Genomic DNA, 7,283 nt, shown 5'->3' with positions numbered 1-7,283 from the left:
AATGTTTGGACGAGGCACGGAGAAATAGGGGTTATGATGGAAGACGACGAAGAAGAAGAGGACGATGACAACTATGTGCCCCCTGAATACGGTGATGCTGCAACGGGGGAAGCTGCTAAAGATCAAGAGGAACCAGACGATGTGCCCAATGATGCTGCAAGGGGGGAAGCTACTGAAGATCAAGAGGAACTAGTGCCCGATGATGGTGATCTCCACCGGGTCATTGTCGATGCAAGGACGCAATGCAAACGTCAAAAGGAGAAGCTGAAGTTCGATCATATGTTAGAGGATCACAAAAAAGGGTTGTACCCCAATTGCGAAGATGGCAACACAAAGCTCGGTACCGTACTGGAATTGCTGTAGTGGAAGGCAGAGAATGCTGTGCCTGGCAAAGGATTTGAGAAGCTATTGAAAATATTGAAGAAGAAGCTTCCAAAGGATAACGAATTGCCCGACAGTACATACGCAGCAAAGATGGTCGTATGCCCTCTAGGATTGGAGGTGCAGAAGATACATGCATGCCCTAATGACTGCATCCTCTACCGCGGTGCGTACAAGGATCTGAACACATGCCCGGTATGCGGTGCATTGCGGTATAAGATCAGACGAGATGACCTTGGTGATGTTGACGGCGAGCCCCCCCGGAAGAGGGTTCCTGCGAAGGTGATGTGGTATGCTCCTATAATACCACGGTTGAAACGTCTGTTCAGAAACGAAGAGCATGCCAAGTTGATGCGATGGCACAGTGAGGACCGTAAGAAAGAGACGGGAAGTTGAGAGCACCCGCTGACGGGTCGCAGTGGAGAAAAATCGAGAGAAAGTACTGGGCTGAGTTTGCAGCTGACCCAAGGAACGTATGGTTTGGTTTAAGCGCGGATGGCATTAATCCTTTCGGGGAGCAGAGCAGCAATCACAGCACCTGGCCCGTGACTCTATGTATGTATAACCTTCCTCCTTGGATGTGCATGAAGCGGAAGTTCATTATGATGCCAGTTCTCATCCAAGGCCCTAGGCAACCCAGCAACGACATTGATGTGTACCTAAGGCCATTAGTTGAAGAACTTTTACAGCTCTGGAATGGAAACGGTGTACGTACGTGGGATGAGCACAAATAGGAGGAATTTAACCTGCACGCGTTGCTGTTTGTAACCATCAACGATTGGCCCGCTCGCAGTAACCTTTCAGGACAGACAAACAAGGGATACCATGCATGCACGCACTGTTTAGATGACACTGAAAGTATATACCTGGACAAATGCAGGAAGAATGTGTACCTGGGCCATCGTCGATTTCTTCCGACCAACCATCAATTTCGAAAGAAAGGCAAGCATTTCAAAGGCGAGGCAGATCACCGGAAGAAGCCCGCCATGCGTACCGTTGATCATGTACTTGCTATGGTCAATGATTTACACGTAATCTTTGGAAAGGGTCCCGGCGGACTAGCTGTTCCGAATGACGCTGAGGGACACGCACCCATGTGGAAGAAGAAATCTATATTTTGGGACCTACCCTACTGGAAAGAGCTAGAGGTCCGCTCTTCAATCGACGTGATGCACGTGACGAAGAACCTTTGCGTGAACCTGCTAGGCTTCTTGGGCGTGTATGGGAAGACAAAAGATACACCTGAGGCACGGGAGGACCTGCAACGTTTGCACGAAAAAGACGGCATGCCTCCGAAGCAGTATGAAGGTCCTTCCAGCTACGCTCTTACGAAAGAAGAGAAAGAAATCTTCTTTGAATGCCTGCTCAGTATGAAGGTCCCGACTGGCTTCTCGTTGAATATAAAGGGAATAATAAATATGCCAGAGAAAAAGTTCCAGAACCTAAAGTCTCATGACTGCCACGTGATTATGACGCAACTGCTTCCGGTTGCATTGAGGGGGCTTCTACCAGAAAACGTCCGATTAGCCATTGTGAAGCTATGTGCATTCCTCAATGCAATCTCTCAGAAGGTGATCGATCCAGAAATCATACCAAGGCTAAGGAGTGATGTGGCGCAATGTCTTGTCAGTTTCAAGCTGGTGTTCCCACCATCCTTCTTCAATATCATGACGCACGTCCTAGTTCATCTAGTCGACGAGATTGTCATTCTGGGCCCCGTATTTCTACACAATATGTTCCCCTTTGAGAGGTTCATGGGAGTCCTAAAGAAATATGTCCGTAACCGCGCTAGGCCAGAAGGAAGCATCTCCATGGACCACCAAACAGAGGATGTCATTGGGTTTTGTGTTGACTTCATTCCTGGCCTTAAGAAGATATGTCTCCCTAAATCGCGGTATGAGGGGAGACTGACTGGAAAAGGCACGCTTGGAGGGGACTCAATAATATGCAGGGACGGATATTCTTGGTCTCAAGCACACTACACAGTTCTACAGAACTCTAACTTGGTGACCCCGTATGTCGATGAACACAAGAACAGTCTGCGCTCCAAACACCCGGAGCAGTGTGACGACTGGATTACATGTGAACACATCAGGACTTTCAGCAGTTGGTTGGAAACACGTCTCAGAGGTGACACCACTGTTTGTGATGAGTTGTACTCGTTGTCCAGGGGACCATCTTCGACTGTATTGACTTACAAAGGATACGAGATAAATGGGAATACATTTTACACGATCGCCCAAGATAAAAAGAGCACCAACCAAAACAGCGGTGTCCGCTTTGATGCAGCAACCGAGAGGGGAAAGGACACATATTATGGTTACATAATGGACATATGGGAACTTGACTACGGACATGATTTTAAGGTCCCTTTGTTTAAGTGCAAATGGGTCAATCTGTCAGGAGGCGGGGTACAGGTAGACCCACAGTACGGAATGACAACAGTGGATCTGAACAATATTGGGTACACTGACGAACCGTTCGTCCTAGCCAATGATGTGGCACAGGTTATCTATGTGAAGGACATGTCTACCAGACCGAGAAAAAGAAAAGATAAGGAAGCGAATACATCATACGATGAGCCAAAGCGCCACATAGTTCTTTCAGGAAAAAGGGACATTGTGGGAGTGGAGGCCAAGACAGACATGTCTGAAGATTATGAAAAGTTTCATGAAATTCCTCCCTTCAAAGTCAAGGCTGACCCAAGCATCCTGATAAACGATGAAGATTATCCATGGTTACGGCGCAATAAGCAAATGACACAAGCGGAGAAAGAGTGAAGACTTTCTCCCGCAACTATTATGATGATACCATGCCAACTTTGTAACAGACGAGTATGATACCATTGTCCGTTTTGTACACGAAGTGCATCTAGTTTTTGCCGTAACCCTCTCAAATTTCTTGCACATGCTATGTGGATGAAATGATGATACCATGCCAACTTTCAAACTTTTCAGAGTTCATTTGAAATGCTTTTCAATTTTAGGGTCTTATAGCTCAAAATAATTAGTAAATGCATGAAAAATAACAGGCCAAAAATTAAAAATTATGCCACGTACTGGGCCACCATGGTCTGAATACGATTAGAAACCCATCCATGGCCAGGATTCAGGCCCGCAGAAGGCCCAGTAGGCCCACAGGCATGTACAGAGAGGTTAGGCCCGTAAGCCTGCTTTAGAGAGGACCTCGACAGCTCAGGCGCACCGCACCTTATAAAAAGGTGCGGCTCTCTCTCAGCTAGCGAGGTGGAACTAAACTCCCACCACCACGCCGCTGTGCAAGGCCATTGGTCCCGGTTGGTGGCACGAACCGGGACCAATTCCACCCTTTGGTCCCGGTTGGTGCCACGAACTGGTACGAATGAGGCTGTGGCCCCACGAGCACCTTTAGTACCGGTTCGTGGCACGAACCGGTACTAGAGTTTCTTACTAAGCAGTTTTTTAGTCCCACCTCGCTAGCTGAGAGGCACTAGGAGCGGTTTATAAGCCCTGAGTGCAGAGACGATGAAGAAGAGGCGCAATGCTCACCTTCACGTTGCTTAGCTTCAAGCCTTGAGGAATAAGGTAGACTGCATGGAGCTATGTGCAGTGTAGTCTACACTATTCCGAAAGGCTTGAAGCAAATCAACGAGCATTGCGCCACTTTTTTATTTTTAATAACTTATTACAACTCCGGACTTCTTGTGTTACGACAAAATAAAATAAACTTTAATAGAAAAAAAGAATTATCATAAAGAACTTTTTTTGATAGAAACTTTAATAGCAAAAAGAATTATCATAAAGTAAAATAAATAAGTAATTAGAAACAAAACAAAATAAAATAAATAAGTTTTTTGTTGTAAGTAGAAACAAAACAAAATAAATAAAGCAAAAAAGAAAACAAAAAAACTAAATACAGCAAAAAGAATTTTCATAAAGAAATTTTTTTGATAGAAACTTTAATAGCAAAAAGAATTATCATAAAGTAAAATAAATAATTAATTAGAAAAAAATAAAATAAAATAAATAAGTTTTTTGTTGTAAGTAGAAACAAAACAAAAAAAATGATGCAAAAAAGAAAACAAAAAACTAAATACAGCAAAAAGAAATTGTTGGGGCGCTGCCCTGCTGGGCCTTCAAACCCTCGGGTTTGCAAATACAGGCCGAGAAGGGCTAGAAGGCTCAACGGGCAGCGCGCCAAAGTTAGGCCAGAAGCCTGCTATAGAGAGGAGTTCGAGACAGCAGCCGCGCCGCGGCTTTTAAACTGGTGCGGGCGCCCCTCGGCTAGCGAGGTGGGACTAAACTTTTGGCCGCGACGCGGGCAGCAAGAGACCTTTGGTCCCGGTTGGTGCCACCAACCGGGACTAAAGGGGTGCATTGGTACCGGTTCGTGGCACCAACCGGGACCAATGCCCCCCCTTTAGTCCCGTTGGTTCCACCAACCGGGACCAAAGGCCGCCGCTTCCTGCCCTTTGGGCTGCTGAAAAGAGGGCTTTGGTCCCGGTTGGTGGCACCAACCGGGACTAATGCCTACCTTTAGTCCCGGTTGGTGCCACGAACCGGGACTAAATGCTTTGATATATAAGCAAACACTTAGGAAATTTTTCAGAGTTCATCTGCAGTTTGCCCCGACGACGCCGACGCCGCCAGGCTGCCCCGACGCTGCCCGCCGCCCCGACGCCGCCAGGCTGCCCCGACGCCGCCCGCCGCCCCGCCGTCGCCATCGCCGTCGCCCATGCCCGTCGTCGCCGTCGCCGTTGCCCGCGCCCTCGCCGTCAGCCGCGCCCCTGCCCCGACGCGCGCCGCCCCGGCCCGTCCCCGTCGACGCCATCGCCCTGCCCCGCCCTTCGCCGCCGTCGCCCCCTACCCCGAGCGCGCGCCCACTGCCCTGTCGCCATCCTCGCCGCCGACCCCGCGGTCCTCCTCACCTTGGTCCGGCCGGCGCCCTTTTTTTTCATATATATGCTTGTTTTTTTATATATATGCTTGTTTTTTCATATACATGATGATATGTTCATGTATGAGTATATGTATGTATATATGTTCTCTGTGTATATATATGTTCATGTATATATGCAAAAGATAGATTTTTAGAAAAGTTAGGATTTTTTTCTGTTCATAGATTTTTTTGGTGATATTAATTATTGTAGAATATGCAAATGTTTGTATATTCATATGAACAATGCATTAGGCAAAACCTTTACTTTTTTTCGAAATTTTCTATTTGAACATTTTTTTATGAATGAGAGCAAAAAGGAAAATAAGAAGAGGAAGAAAGGAGAAGAAGAGGAGAAATAAATAAGAAGAGGAAAAAAGAAGAAAAAGAAGAGGAGAAGAAGAAAGGAATAGAAAAGAAGAAGAAAAAATAGAAAAAATTCTATTTTTTCTTCTTCTCTCCTCCATTCCTTTCTTCTTCTCCTCTTTTTTTTTTCTTCTTTTTTTCTTCGATCTTCTCCTCTATTCCTTTTCTTCTTCTCCTCTTTTTATTTCTTCTTCGTTTTCTTATGTTTTATCAGGTCTGTCGTCGTCGATATACCCCTCTCCCGATAACTTCAACACGAGGGGGGGTCGATATACCCCCTCCCCGATAATATTATTTTCCCATGTACGTATGTCGTCGTTGTCGATATAACCCCCTCCCGATAACTTCAACACGTGGGGGGGGGTCGATATACCCCCTCCCCGATAACATTATTTTCCCATGTATGTATGTCGTCGTTGTCGATATATATAACTCCCTCCCAGATAACTTCGACATGATGGACGGTCGATATTTATACCCCCTCTCGACCGTGATAACTTATACCACGGGAGCACCCCCCGGCCCTCTCGCTCGACCAAAACTCTCGAGGACACCCAAACCCTAGAAAAAACGATGTCGGTCTCCTACCCCCTCCCGCCGCGCCCCTACCCTTGAAGCGTTGCCGAGGCCACCCCAAACCCGGAATAAGCTAGGTCTACGTTTGCACTAATATATCCACCTGCTGTCATGTCTGTGTAATAATTGCCATGTTGTAATATTTGCAGAAACAATGGAGCACGGACGAGACGAGCAAGCAGAAGAGGTGTTGGGGGACATAATCTTAGCCGGAGGTGATATCTTGTCGTATCTTAACGACAATGATGGTCTGGAAGAACAGGGTGAAGAAGCAGGCTACGGTGATCGAAGAGTGGAGGAGGAAAGACATGATTATGATGGCTCCGGTGACCCAATGCTGGTGCAAGAAGGAGCCCGTGGTGACGGCTCCGGTGAGCGAACAGTGTCCGGCCAGGTAAATATATTAGTTAAGCCTGTGCTGACTACCTCCTGAACCCGGCGCAACCTACCACTGCCGGCCGATTCCAGAAGGATATGCTAGGGTGATGGTGGATGAAATAACGGAGGGATTTGAGGAGCTCCAGCTTGACCACCCTACCGGTGAAGGGGAGACTCGGCTGGGTTCTGCTCTGAAGACTCCATGCCTATGGCGGAAGGAGCTCATCAACCTTCACAACTAGACGGCTCCGGCGAGTAAGGGCACTTCGCCTCCTCCTCCGGCGAGTGATCAGGGCACTCAGCCTCCTTCTCCGGCGCGTGGCGGCACTCCGCCTCCTCCTCCGCCTCCTCCTCCGGCGAGTGATCAGGGCACTCAGCCTCCTTCTCCGGCGCGTGGCGGCACTCTGCCTCCTTCTCCGCCTGCGCCGGCGCGCCAGAGCAGCCAGCCTCCTCCTTCTCCGCCTCGTCAGCAAGGGCGGAAGAGACCCGCCGCCGCTCCGGCTGATCCGGCGCGTCGTAGTCTTTCTCCTCCGCCTCGTAAGGAAGGAAAGAAGAAAGCCGCAGCCGCTCCGTCTGCTCTGCCGGCGTCTAGCAGTACAGCTGCCAGAGGCGGGAGGCAATACAGATTTGGTCCTTCTCTGAAGACTCCAGAGAAGTTACCATACGAG

This window comes from Triticum aestivum, chromosome 3D (genome assembly GCF_018294505.1).
Source record: "Triticum aestivum cultivar Chinese Spring chromosome 3D, IWGSC CS RefSeq v2.1, whole genome shotgun sequence".
Classification (NCBI taxonomy): Eukaryota; Viridiplantae; Streptophyta; class Magnoliopsida; order Poales; family Poaceae; genus Triticum; species Triticum aestivum.
The sequence above is the reverse complement of the archived record's forward strand: the minus strand, read 5'-3'. Positions refer to the sequence as shown.